The sequence below is a fragment of the Pristiophorus japonicus genome, chromosome 6 (assembly GCF_044704955.1).
Source record: "Pristiophorus japonicus isolate sPriJap1 chromosome 6, sPriJap1.hap1, whole genome shotgun sequence".
Classification (NCBI taxonomy): Eukaryota; Metazoa; Chordata; class Chondrichthyes; family Pristiophoridae; genus Pristiophorus; species Pristiophorus japonicus.
The window spans coordinates 213,187,825-213,202,420 of record NC_091982.1 but is presented as its reverse complement, the minus strand read 5'-3'; the positions used below and the strand labels follow the sequence as shown (position 1 = coordinate 213,202,420).

Genomic DNA, 14,596 nt, shown 5'->3' with positions numbered 1-14,596 from the left:
AGTGACCATTTTAATTGCCGCATTTCAAATCTATGATGTAACATTGTTTTCAATCACACATAGCTGGCATTTTGTGCACTGAAAGAAAAAGAAAATAAACTTGCAAATGTCCCAAAAAGCTTCTCCTACAATAAATTATTTTGAAGTAGTCACTGTTGTTATGTAGCTGAACACATTGCACAACAAGGTCACACAAACAGACATTTCCTGCTTTTCTTCAAATAGTGCACTGGTATCTATCAATATCTTGTCTGAAGGACAGACTTGCATTTATATAACGCCTTTCATGATCTCAGGATGTCCCAAAGCGCTTTACAACCAATTAAGTACTTTTGAAGTGTAGTCATTGTGTTAATGTAGAAAACACAGCAGCCAATTTGCACAAGGTCCCACAAAAGTGATGTAACAATGACCAGATTTTGTCCACGACCAGGGAGACCTCTCCCTGCTCTTCTTCAAAATAGTACCATGGGATCTTTTAAGTACACCTTGGTTTAACATCTCACCCTAAAGACGGCACCACTGACTGCAGCACTCCTTTAGTGCTGCATTGGAGTGTCAGCCTAGATTAAGTGCTCAAGTCTCTGGAGTGGGGCTTGAACCCAGGACTTTCTGACTCAGAGGCGAGAATGCTACCCACTGAGCTACAACTGAGACCTGTTACCTGTTTCCCACAATAGCAATAGTGGGACCTTTTCCCTGTGGTCTCATGAGTATAACTTATGTGAGGAAAATACATAATTTGGCTCCATATCATTGGCTAGGGAACAATTTTCAGTGTTGCCTTTGGAAAGATAGGCTTGGAGGTGATCTACTTCAATCTTGGAATGTGGACATCAGTGGCTGTGCCAGAATTTACTGCCCATCCCTAGTTGCACTAGAGAAGGTGGTGGTGGGATTTTGTTTTGAACCGCTGTGTGTTGAAGTTGCTCCCACAATGCAGTTAGGCAGTGAATTTCAGGATTTTGACCCAGCAACGATGAAGGAGAACTTGGAGGTGATGGTGATCCCATGCACCTGCTGCCCTTATCCTTCTAGACAGTGGAGGTCACAGGTTTAGGATAAGCTGCTGAAGAAACCTTAGTAAATTGACATTTAAAAGATTATGAAGAAAATTGACAAAGCTGAACCAAGCAAATTGTTTTATTAAATGGTTTCAACACATAATTTAAAGTTTGGAGTTAAATGAGAAGCCAATTGTAACATTTCACCTGAAGTATAATAGACTTGTGCAATAGATTACCAGAAAAGGCCATCAATGCAAATAGTATAAATGGGCCCAGGTGGCAACAAGATGTGATTCCCAAAACGCTGCTGCTGGTATCCTATTATAGAAATTTAAAACACAGAAGGAGGCTATTTGACCCACCATGTCTATGCCGGCCGAAAAACAGTTCGCCAGCCGAATCCCACTTTCCAGCTCTTGGTCTGTAGCCTTGTAGGTTATGGCACTTCAAGTGCATATCCAAGTACTTTTTAAGTGTGAAGAGTGTTTCTGCCTCTACCACCCTTTCAGGCAGTGAGTTCCAGACACTCTGGGTGAAAGAAGTTCTCCTCAACTCCCCTGTAATCCTTCTGCAAATTATTTTAAATCTATTCCCCCCCCCCCCCCCCATCCCCTCCGGTTATTGACCTCTCTACGAGGGGAAATAGGTCCATGCTATCTACTCTATCTAGGCCCTTCATAATTTTATACATCTCAATTAGGTCTCTCCTCAACCTCCTCTGTTCCAAAGAAAACAACCCCAGCCTATCCAATCTTTCCTCATAGCTAAAATTCTCCAGTCCTGGCAACATCCTCTGTACCCTCACATCACATCTTTCCTGTAATGTGACCAGAACTGTACACAGTATTCTAGCTGTGGCCTAGCTAGTGTTTTATACAATTCAAGCATCATCTCCCTGCTCTTATATTCAATGCCTTGGCTAATAAAGGAAAGTATCCCATATGCTTTCTTAACCACCTTATCTACCTGTCCTGCTATCTACAGGGATCAGTGGAATGCTCTCCAAGTTCCCTCTATTCCTCTACATTTCTCAGAATGCTACCATTTATTGTGTATTCCCTTGCCTTGTGAATCCTCCACAAATGCATTACCCCAGACTTCTCAGGATTAAATTCCAGTTGCTATTTTTCTGCCCACCTGACCAGTCCATTGATATCTTCCCAGAGTCTACAGCTTTCTTCCTTACTATCAACCACAAGACCAATTTTTATATCATCTGCAAACTTCTTTTCATGCCCCCTACATTGAAGTCTAAATAATTGATGTATACCACAAGAAGCAAGGGACCTCATACTGAGCTCTGCAGAATCCCACTGGGAATAGCTTTCCAGTCACACAAATATCCTTTGACCATTACCCTTTAGTTCCTGCCACTGAGCCAATTTTGGATCCAACTTGCCATTTTGCCTTGGATCCCACGGTCTTTACCTTTTCTGCCATGTGGACCTTGTCAAAAGCTTTGCTAAAATGCCATGCAGACTACATCAAACACACTACCCTCATCAACACTCCTTATTACCTCCTCAAAAAATTTAATTAAGTTAGTTAGACACGACCTTACCTTGACTATCCTGCTTTTGGTTAGCCCACAGATATCTCCTTTCTTAGCTTAGCATCCAATTTTTATATACTTCTTTGTGAAGCACTTTGGGACATTTTCCTGCATTAACGGTGCTATATAAATGCAAGTTATTGATGTTGTGAAGAGAGAAGGGAATGAAGGATATGGCGAGAAGGTATATAGGAGGATTTGAGAGCAAGTAAAAAGTGGTGAACTTGCTGGGCCAAATAGCCTTTACCTGTGAGTAAAGTTTCTGATAAAGTTGCCCCTTGGGTTAATGTAACATCTCCTGTTCAAAAACCGAAACACATCTTGGTGATTGAATGGAGGTGATCTTCTTTAGTGTTTTAGGAGATCCTCAAACACATGCAACTTTCAGTGATGTGTAATTGGAAGAATCTGTTGGAGACCTGAAGCTCAAGACAAAAAAATTTACTTGCCACAGGGAAGTAATCCTTTTTCCAGCAGTTGTATACTTACATTCCTTGGAAACTTGAAGTTAAAATGAATGAGACACAACTCTAATTGCAGTGGAAATAAGGTGGTAATGCTGGAGGCAAACCTCCATCTAATGTGGGCAGGAAATATTACTTACTTGCCATTTGCAAGAGTGATCTAGTGCTTATAAAATTAAAATTAAAGGCACTTTTCTCAGGGCATAGCCAATTGAAGCCAATGTATGGAGAAGATTTTAGTTTGGAGAATGCGGGAGAATCAGCAGCATTGTTATATTAAATAATGTCTGTTAGTATCAGGGTGTGATTCAATAGGATTGTTCATATGCTGGCTGAGCAGTGTTATACATTTTTGTGTATAAAATATGAATGTAGACCTTGGAATTAGTAGATATTGCTTCAAATCTAAAACAAATGCATTTTAACAACATAAAAATAGTTTCAAATACATATGGTGAAAGTCAATATATCTACTTGTTGTAATATTGTCCCGAGGTAAGCTTTGACGATGATATATCCTTGCCTCTTCTTAAAATGAACTCCAAGCTTGTATTTGACCAGAGTTTGCTGCAGGCATTATTGGAAAAAAAAGTCATTCGTTTTTTTCCTCTAATTGTGGAAAATATTTACTATTCCAGCTGATTCACACATTTTTGGGAAATTAGGAAAGATGTTTAACATATCATTGTTTTTTGATTTATTATCCAATGCATCTGCAACCACCAACATCATAATCATATTAAGTTTGTAATCTCCTTTCATGAGTTTTCCAATTTATTCTCAAACTAGCTAGGTTGAATCTCAGAACTACAGGAAAATTGCTGCACAAATCAAATAATTGAGAACCTCCAAGTACCTGAGAGTACATTTGCTACGGTTATGATATAAATGTAGCCTCTATCTCAAGAAAGGGTCCAACTGGACTGCTTGGAGAAAGGAGTCTTACTCTCCTTCACTTTAGAGTCAGCTCAAGCCTTGACACCCGATTTGCACTACACAAGTTTAGCCTATAGCTGAAACCATTTCACACTTATGCTAAACTTGGAAGTGTAAATTTACCCTGTGAACACAAAATCAAAGCAAATGTTTCTGAATTCAATTTGAATGCTGTAATAAGAACTTCATAGTCTTGGGTTATAACCCAACATATTAAGGTTTCAGTAAAAGTTACAGGCAGTTAGGTAAACTAGCATTGCGGGTTCTTGTATTATACAGATGATTTGAATCATTTCAAAAGTTGATCAGACCATCTTTCTTTGAATTTTATTTGAAAATGTTTTAACAACAGAATGGAATTTTGGTTTGGAAGATAATGACGAACAGTAAGGCTATAATCTGAGGAGTTCAGACAAAGTTTCAAACCATGAAAGTAAAACTATAGTGGTCGATGAAAGTCATCGAAACTTCAAAATTAAATTGAAGCTTTTTGCTCACTTCCTACTATCCTTGATTTTGTATGTTGCATTTAAGTAAATGCTACTCCAGTAGCTAAAAGCAGTGCAGAAATAGGATTAACTGAAAACTGTAAGGGGATTATGATGTCATCACTACAGTACATTAATGTGACATGATACATGGGCATATAACTGGAAAATATTGTGCAAGTGGGAAGGTAAATTATAGGACAATTGAGAAAGCAATGTGAATTATATATGGGACCTTGAGCTTTTCCCTTATGGGTTATGACTATCTCAAGTCATCAGTGTGTTATTGCTTTCTAACATGCTGTAGAGTGTATTATTCCAAATAATATATATAAACTTAGTGATTTCTTCGTATTTTTTCCTCTTTGCTCTTATCATGTACAGCAATAGATAATACGCTTCTCTGATCAAACTGTGATTTGACAAGCAGTGATATTAGAATTTATTTAACCAAATGAGAATAATACCACAGCGTCTGTTTGTTGTCATACAATTATAAATGTGTTTTTTTAAAAGGATAAAAAAATTACCACACGTTTGTGTGATCCAATTATTCAAACTGACAGTTTCAAGCTGAAGTGAAATTCTTTTAGTAAGAAATTTGCGAGGAAACAATGCTTAAACCATCATCTCCATTTTAATAAAGTTCTGAATAATGTTCTATGGTCTTTCAAGTAGCAGAAGGACAACTGCTTACAAGCCATATACAAATACCTAAATAACAACATTGACAACCCCACCCAAAACTATCTTTATCATTCAATATCTTGCTCCTCATAGACAAGCAAATTACAGTTCTTGTGCTACAACCTATGTTCCGAAATACAGTGGTTTCATGTGACTCTTTAATTTAACTTAACAAATGGTTCTTACAATTGCTGTGTTGGTTATAAGTAATTACTATTTTTAAAAGTAAGCTCTGCTATTCCAAAGCAAATAGTCAAGGCTAAGTGATTGCAAAGGGTGTAGTATTGACCTGATCCCAGTAATATTGAAATGGTGATTATAGTTCAGTTCACTTTGAAGAATCCAGTGATGTCAGAATGTACCGCAGGCCATACTAAAGATCTCAAAATATATGATCAGCATTTGAACCAAAATAATGTAGCTTTAACCCAGAATTATCAGGCCACTTGGCAAACACGAGAATGAAAATAATGCAATAGTATTTTGGATGTCAAAAACAGGTTCAGTTATTAGGCACTATATGGTGCAGAATATTTGTCCATCTTTCAATGAGCCTATAGTTACAACTTAAGAAAATTGACAGGAACTGCAATAAACATTTTTGTGGAGATTAAATAATGAATGAAAAGAAAACTACTCGTTTTAATAATGTTGCTTTAACAATCAGCAAACATTTAATTAATGGGGCTAATTGATATGTGTTTAAGATGATTAAAAGATTTGATAGGGTAGATAGAGGGAAACAATTTTCTCTGAAGGGGAGTCCAGAACGAGGGAGCATAACATCAGAGCCAAGCCATTCAGGGGTGATGTCAGAAAACACTTCTTCCCACAAATGGTAGTGGAAATCTGGAAATCTTTCCCACCCCTCCACCAGCCCCCCACCTACCCCCTGCCAAAAGAAAAAGCTGTTGAGGGTAGGTCAATAGAAAATGTCAAAACTGAGCTTGATCGATTTTTGTTAAGCAAGGGTATTAACGGTTATGGAACCAAGGCGGGCCAATGGAGTTACGATACAGATCAGCTACAATCTAATTGAATGGCAGAACAGACTTGTGGGTCTGAATGGATTACTCCTGTTCGTAGATTCCTTTGTTCCTAATGGTAGTTACTTCAGATGTAGCCTTAAGCTGTGCTGAAGTTTTGACCATTCTACACCAGACATATTGCTGTGGATTAATAGAAAGTTCTGATTTGTTGTAACTTTATTTGAACACACATTTGTACCTCAATTATCCATCACAATGGAGGGGGCACTCTGGTGGACAGTGGAAATTGGTGGATAATTGAGAGTGTATCTGTGGTCAGCAGTACCCTAGGTAATGGAAGAACGGAAGTACAAAACAAATTATAAAAGAAATGTTGTGTAGTATTATTCACCAAAAAAGAGAGATGAAATACAAATAATACAATGGACAACACGTAGGGCTCAATATTCCCCAATGTCATTTTTTGGTGTATTTCAAGAGTTACGCCCGTTTCTTTTGGCCCCGACTACTCCAAAAAAATAACTTGAAAATTTCCCCGTTCTAATTTTTGAAATTGGCGCCATGCAGCTTGTCCTTTAGCTTTGGGGGATGGAGCCTAATGGCTGCACCCAAAAAAAGGATGCCCCCCCCCTTCTGCGCATGCATGAAAAAAAAATTTTTTTTACGTGACTGCTATGGGCACGCATACGCAGTAGAACTCCCGGTCTGCATTCAGCCATTTTTAAAGAGCCAGTTGTGTGTGAGAGAACTTTAATTCTCAGTGGAAAAAATCGGACCTGCAATATGCAACGCGGCTCAAGGACCAAGAATTTCTTACAAAAGGAAGTGGAGGTGCTGGTTACTGTAATTGAGGCCAGATGGCACAAGCTGGACACCAGCAGAGGTCACACAAAAGTTTCACCAAAAGAAATGAAGAAATGCTGGAAACCACTTGCACAAGATTACTATGCAATGGTGAGCACCCGAGGTCTGGAGGCCAGCCAAGAAGTGGCTGGACCTTTGTCAAATAGTTAGTGTAAGTAATATTTTCATTTATTCACTGGAATTGCAATTGTAAATGTGACCATCTGTATGTCCCATCCAGCAGAAAGACACCCTCTCTAAAAAGTTATATTTTCATCTTTGCAGAGGAAGGTGGCGCACAACAAAAGAGAGAGAACTCGAACGGAGGAGGCCCGGCAAATCTGCACACACTGACACCCGTGGACAACGGGGTCGCTGCTTTGATAGGTCCTGCCAGGAGAAAAGCAACCACCACTGCACAAGCTGGGCCCACACTTGAGGGAGAGGGTAAGTCCTGCAAATTCCACATTCTGGCTTTACGAAAAGTTAAGTACTGTGCAGGCTAGCCATGCTTCAGTTCATGCGGATGTCACCGTCAGCTACGCTTCGGTTGATGCAATGTGCTAGCATTCATCATGGTCCTTCAAATCAGCCTGCTGTCTGCACTGTGTGTGCCTACTCATGCCACCCACCCTGCCCCCTCCTCTGCTGCTAACCATTTATCTGTTCTGTTATATTTTGCAGAACTTGAGGCCAACCCTGACTAGGCTGAAGTCGATGCAGAAGAAGATTCAGAGGCGGATGAGCCTGAAGAGGAGAATGGGGGGGAGGGGGAGGATAAAGTCCCCACTGTTGTACTCACTCTGGAGGAGGTGCTGGTGCCGCTCATTGAGGTGTCAGCCCCTTTCCTGAGTATTACGAGTGTTGGGACATTCCATGGTTTCACACAGTCCGAGGCTGTGGGTCCTAGTGGGATGTAGTGAGCCGCACCCAGGGTGAAGAGGGGAAGGAGAGTTCGACAGCGCTCTCCTGAGGTGCAGGATATAACAGATGTTTTTCAGATAATGGCAATGAGTGCGGAGAGCACTGATCTTACGCGATCACTCCTGGACACCATCAATGGGGTGGGTAATGAAGTATCAGGACTGTCAGGAAAAGTAACAACACTCTCACAAGAAATGGGAACACTATCTCGGCACATTAGGGATGGAATGTCGCAGGTTGCTGATACACTGTCAGTGAACATGAGGGAGGGAATGTTGCAGAGAGTTGAGACGCTGTCAGCACACATGAGTAAGGGAATGTTGGAGGTAACTGCTGCAATAAGGGAAGATGCCCAGACCCCGCAGCCATTGACGGAATCAACTACCACTCCCACTCCAATCCCCAGAGGCCCAAGCCGGGCCTTCCACATTACCACCTGCCCATGCCTCCATCAAGAAATGTGCATTACCCGAGATGCTTGAAAGAATAAGCTTGGTACCAACCCGAGAAACACTGCGCCACCGCCTGCGGGCGGGGGTGGAGTCACCAAGACCAAGCGCAGCGAGCGTTCTTAGAATAAGATGGAGGAGAGATGATTGCAACCTTTCTTTGCTGTTATTATTGTTACTGTTCTCAAATTAAAAAGTCTTTGTAAGTGATGTGAATTTACAAGTTTAAAAGTTTGTAAGTGATCTTAAAGTTTGTAAATGATCTTAACTGAAAACTTTAAAGTCTGATACGAGAATATTTTTTATTAAAGTTAAGTACAAACAAGTGTTAAACTTTTGAATAAAATACATTTTAAATTATAACTGAATCATTTCCATTATTCCATTATTAATACAACTTTTTGAACTAAAGAAGAATCATTTCCATTATTTGTTCCATTAACACAACACAACATTACGGAACAGGTTCAAACAGTAAACGTGGTCCATTTGGAATAGTTGCCGCTGAGCCTTCATAGAAACATAGAAACTTAAAGCGCAGAAAGAGGCCATTTCGGCCCATCGTGTCCACGCTGGCCGACAAAGAGCCGCACAGCCCTTGGTCAGTAGCCCCAAAGGTTACATATAAACCAATGAACAATGACGGAAAGGCGAAGAGCACCCAGTCCAACCAGTCCATGCCACACAACTGCAACACCCCTTATACTGAAACATTCTACACTCCACCCCAACCGGAGCCATGTGATCTCCTGGGAGAGGCAAAAACCAGATAAAAACCCAGGCCAATTTAGAGAGAAAAAATTGAGGAAAATTCCTCTCCGACCCATCCAGGCGATCGAAACTAGTCCAGGAGATCACCCTGGCCGTATTCTATTCCCTGCAGTACTTACCATTGTAGCTGCGCCATCCAACAAAAGGTCATCCAGGCTAATCCCAATTACCAGCTCCAGGTCCGTAACCCTGCAGGTTACTGCACTTTAAGTGCCCATCCAACCATTTCTTAAAAGTGGTGAGGGTTTCTGCATCCACCAATCTTCCCAGCAGCGAGTTCCAGATCCCCACAACCTCTGCATAAAGAAGCCCCCCCACCCTCAAATCCCCTCTAAACCTTCCACGAGCCACCTTAAAGCTATGCCCACTCATAATAGACCCCTCCATCAATACCTTTCTGCCTTCTTAAACAAGGGTACTACATTAGCAGTTTTCCAATCCTCCGGCACCATGCCCAGATCCAAAGAGGACTGGAAAATGATGGTCAAGGCCTCTGCTATTTCTTCTTTTACTTCGCTCAACAACCTGGGATGCATTTCATCCGGGCCTGGGGACTTATCTACTTTCAAAGCTGCTAAACCCCTAATACTTCCTCACTCACTATATTTATTTCATCCAGAATATATATCTCCTCCTTGATAGCAATATCTGCATTACCCCTTTCCTTTGTGAAAACAGATGCAAAGTATTCGTGAAGAACCCTACCAACATCTTCCACCTCCATACAAAGATTACCCTCATGGTCTCTAATAGGCCCTACCCTTTAGTTACTCTCGTGCTCTTAATATATTTATCGAACATCTTAGGCTTTTCCTTAATTTTACTGGCCAAGAATTTCTCGTGCTCTCTGTTAGCATTCCTAATATCCTTTTTAATTTTGACTCTTAACTTTCTATATTCCTCTAAAGATTCTATAGTACTTACCGTTGGTATATGACATAAGCATCCCTTTTTTTCTTAATCGTCCCCTAGAATTATTTTTCCCCAGCCTTTTTCTTTAAGGGCACATGTTTGGCCTGAGCCTTCCGGATCTCCTCCTTAAATGCCTCCCACTGTTCCGACACTGATTTACCCACAAGTAGCTGTTTCCAGTTTTCTTTGGCCAAATCACTCCTTAACTTAGCAAAATTAGCTTTTCCCCAATTTGTAACTTTTGTTCCAGGCCTATCCTTGTCTTTATCCATAACCAACTTGAATCTGACTTAATTATGGTCACTGGCACTCAAGTGCACTCCCACTAATACCCCTTCAACCTGCCCAGTTTCATTCCCCAAAACTAAATCCAGGACCGCCCCCTCTCGTGTTGGGCTGCTACATACTGACTAAAAAAGTTCTCTTGAATGCATTTCAAGAATTCCGCACCCTCGATACCCTTCACACTAAATTTGTACCAATCAATATTTGGATAGTTAAAATCCCTTACTATTACTACCCTATGATTTTTGGACCACAGCAATTTACCTACATATTTGCTCCTCTATTTCCCTCCCACTGTTTGGGGGTCTATAATACACGCCCAGCAGTGTGATCGCCCCTTTTTTATTTTTCAATTCGACCCATATGGCCTCATTTGATGATCCCGCTAACATATCATCCCTCCTCACCGCTGTAATAGTTTCTTTAATCAGTACCGCGACCCCTCCCGCCTTTTTGTCCCCTCTCTATCTTGTCTAAAAATCCTGTAGCCAGGAATATTGATCTGCTAAACCTGCCCCTCTTTCAGCCATATTTCTGTAATGGCTTATAATGTCATACTCCCAAGTGTCTACCTGTACTCTTAGCTCATCTGCCTTATTCGCTATACTCCTTGCATTGAAGTATATATCATTCAGCACAGGAATACCTCTTTGCTTTCTACTTACTAAGCTCTGATTCTTTCCTCTGTCTTACAGATTCGCTTTCTACATTCTTGCTATCCAATTTCTGCTTGACTTCCTTCCCTTTTGAATTTGTTCTCAGGTTCCCATCCCCCTGCCAAGCTAGTTTACACTCTCCCCAACAGCACTAGCAAAACTCCCCGTGAGTATATTGGTCCCGGCGCTGTTGAGGTGCAACCCGTCCGACTTGTAGAAGTCCCATCTCCCCGGAAGCGGTCCCAATGTCTCAAGAATTTAAAGCCCTCCTTTCTACATCAACTTTCCAATCACGTGTTCATTCACTCTCTATCCTTCTATTCTTATACTCATTAGCACGTGACACCAGTAGTAACCCAGAGATTACCACCTTTGAGGTCTTACCCTTTAATTTTCTTCCTAGCTCCCTGAATTCTTCCTGTAGGACCTCATTTTCAGGCAGCAAAGTGTTCACGGATGAGCTGCTGGCGCAAAGCTCGAGCAATTGTTAAAAGGGCACGATGTCCGCCCTCCTCCACCGTCATGCTTCGGGTTCAGGTAGTTGCATGGCTTCCTCGTCCTCCTCTTCCTCCTCCTCGTCATCTGCATCTTCCTCCTCATCATCAGCCAATCTCACCTCAGGTGGATCTTCTACTTGTAGCTGCTCCTGCTTCATGACGGCAAAGTTATGCAGCATGCAGCACACAACAGTGAACTGACCGACAATCTCAGGGAAGTATTGCAAGTAGTCTCTGGAATGATCCAGTCATCGGAAACGCTGCTTCAAAATGCCAATGGTCCTCTCTATTATGCTGCACGTCATGTTGTATTCCCGCGCAGCTTCCGTCCGGCTTATGCATAGGAGTTTCATGAGCCAAGTGGCGAGGCTGTACCCTTTATTCTCCAGCAGCCAGCTCTGTCCTTCTGGTCCGAATGCAAATATGTGTTGCATGTTGAGAAATGGCCTGGAATGATCCAGATGCATAAAATGAAAGTGCAGCTGTAACCTTTACTTCAACTGACAAAGCAGTCCTCCTGATGCTTCTAGGGTGCAGGTCTGCATTTATTAACTCACAGATCTCGGTTACAACTTCTTTGCACAAATGCAGCCTTCTCACATAATCTGCCTCACTCAGGTGCAGGTATGAATGCCTGTCTCAATATACCCGATGTGGCTAAGACCTCCTGCCCAACATCATATGTGCTGTGGGGTTCCTCAGGTCCTCAGGTCTAATCAATCTTCTCCACAGCACAATCATGCAGAAGGCTTGCACGATGTATGGCATTGTCAATATTGCCCCCATAATTTAATTGTAGCTTTGCAAGAAGCTCAAAACAGCAGGAGAAAGCATTCACAGCTTCTTTCCTTTCCCTCTCCCCAAGGTGGACGCCCTAGTATAGATCACACCCTGGTCTGCGCATGCGCAATAGGCTTGCTTAGAACGGGAAGCTAGGCATTCAATGAAGAAACAAAGTCTAATGCAATTCTTTAATTTTTGATATTTTTCAAAGTACCACCCCACCACCGAATGTCTCCTCACCGGGCTTGAGGGTCGGCCGGCAGAATCGCTCCCTCGTCCGGACTTCTTTTGACGCTGCTATATAGCCTAAGGATTCTCATCCCTGAAATAAGTGGCTGGCAGTTCAGTTCGGCTTCCCCCACCTCCCCCCCGCCCCCCCGGGCTTCTTTTGAAGCCGAGCCGCTGTGACCGGGCGAGGGAGTGATTCTGATGGCTGACTCCCTCCAAAACTTCGCCTAAAAACAATGGCATCTTTCTGCGCCGATTTTTAAAATGTGCGATGGTTTTTCTTAAGTGCCCAGAAGGTTTTTTGGGAGTGGTCACATGGGCCGTCCTAGGAAAAATGTAAGTTGACCAAACTTGCTTAAATGTGAAAAACTGGCGCAGACATCAGGTTACGCTCCCTATGATACAAAAAAATCCTAACTTAAAAATATCGTAACTAATTGACTTAAGCTGGCGCAGAAACTTTGGGGAAACTTGGAGATTTTAATTGACTCCAAAAAAAAGACGCACGCCAAAAAAACAGCGCAGATAACTGGGGAAAATTGAGCCCATAGTTTTGATGTCTAAGTGTTGATGGACTCCCTTATCTGTATTGATCGTGAAGAGTAACAATCTCAGAGATGTGCACTGTTTTCATGCAATATATTTTCCATTAAGTATTATAAATTTCACAGCAATGTGTCTGAACAGGTCTGTAATGATGGACGAAAACTACCTACAAAACTGATAATGAACCATTCAGGTAGTATTTTAATAGCAGATATTTCACAACAGCTGAAGAGTGTACAATACTGTGTGTTATAGGGCAATGCTGTGTCGGCCTTGTAGGGATTCATGGAGCATTGATGGATGCCTTTTCTTTTGAAAATGCTCATCAGTAACAAATTAATTAGGCTTCTTTTAAATACAACACTCTTAACAACTTCATTTGTTGATCTCCCATTATAACATATCTTGCCGAGATTTTTTATTGAAATTTCACAGCCTTGTAGGGATTCATGGAGCATTCATGGATGCCTTTTCTTTTGAAAATGCTCATCAATCTATCCACATATAACACACCCTCCACTTTTTATTCATTCATGAAAATGAAATTCTATTACATCCTGCTTGCATTTCCAGATCTGAAAGGAATCCCATGTTTATCAGGAGTCCTGCGCAGATACAGAGAAGAAAGCAGCAAATCTATCATTTCGCACTATATTTATATGGATACATGCCTAGTTCAAGTCTATCAGGCAGTCATGCATAAGTTGGGATCTGACAGCTGGAATTGTTTCTGCTCCACTATAATCTGGTTTTCATTAGAAATGCATACTTTGCAATAAGATTACAATAGAAGTTGTAATCTCACAAGTTGATTGGCCAACTGACTGCAACAACCATCCTGAGAAAGTGAAAATTAAAGGCAGTTGTAGTCATAATACAGCCTGGAGAATATTTGACATCCATTTCTGTCCCGCCTGTGGAATTTAACACTTCTGCCACTCCATTTGTATCTCACTCACTGCTCAGTCAGCTGTTGGAAGTTACTGATCTCTGGACCTCTTTTGAAGACTGACTGGGTAAAGACAGCGACCAATGTAACAGCAACCCAATTAGAACAGTTCCAATTCCTGATCTGTACTGAGTTAGCTGCTTTCACTAATTGGGAACTATAAACGGCCTCAGCATTGAAGGGAGGGCAGTGAAGCCTTTTGAATCTCTTACTCCAGTGAGAGTCAACACTTTCAGGAGAAATGGGGAGAAATTGGGGGAGGGAGCAGAATCCACTGATCTGGATGCACTCCACGAATGCTTCCTATTGTATGCAGTTACTTCAGCATAGGAAAGATGGGTTTCTCCAAATTATTAAGTCCAGGTCAGATTTTGTTCAGATCAATGATGTTCCTGAAATTTACCAATATTTTGGGAGTTATAACCAAGAACAGTGATCAGATGTTTCTAGAAAGATCCACAGTGATAGAAAACATTTTGTTAAAGGAATTGTGGTCCACAGTATACACAGTCATAACCTCCTCCTGACATGACCTTGATAACATTGACCCAATTGCAGGTATCAGTGATTCCAGCTCGTTACTTATTTGGAAGAATTCATTTAGTGAACATTACTTAAGATATTCATGTA

General features: G+C 41.3%; 1 protein-coding gene across 3 annotated transcripts in view; it reads left to right on the top strand.

Moving 5' to 3' along the window:
* The window catches only part of rsrc1 (arginine/serine-rich coiled-coil 1), a 627,020-nt gene that overhangs the window by 448,617 nt on the left and 163,807 nt on the right, over nt 1-14,596 (top strand). The gene's annotated exons all lie outside the window — the stretch shown is intronic.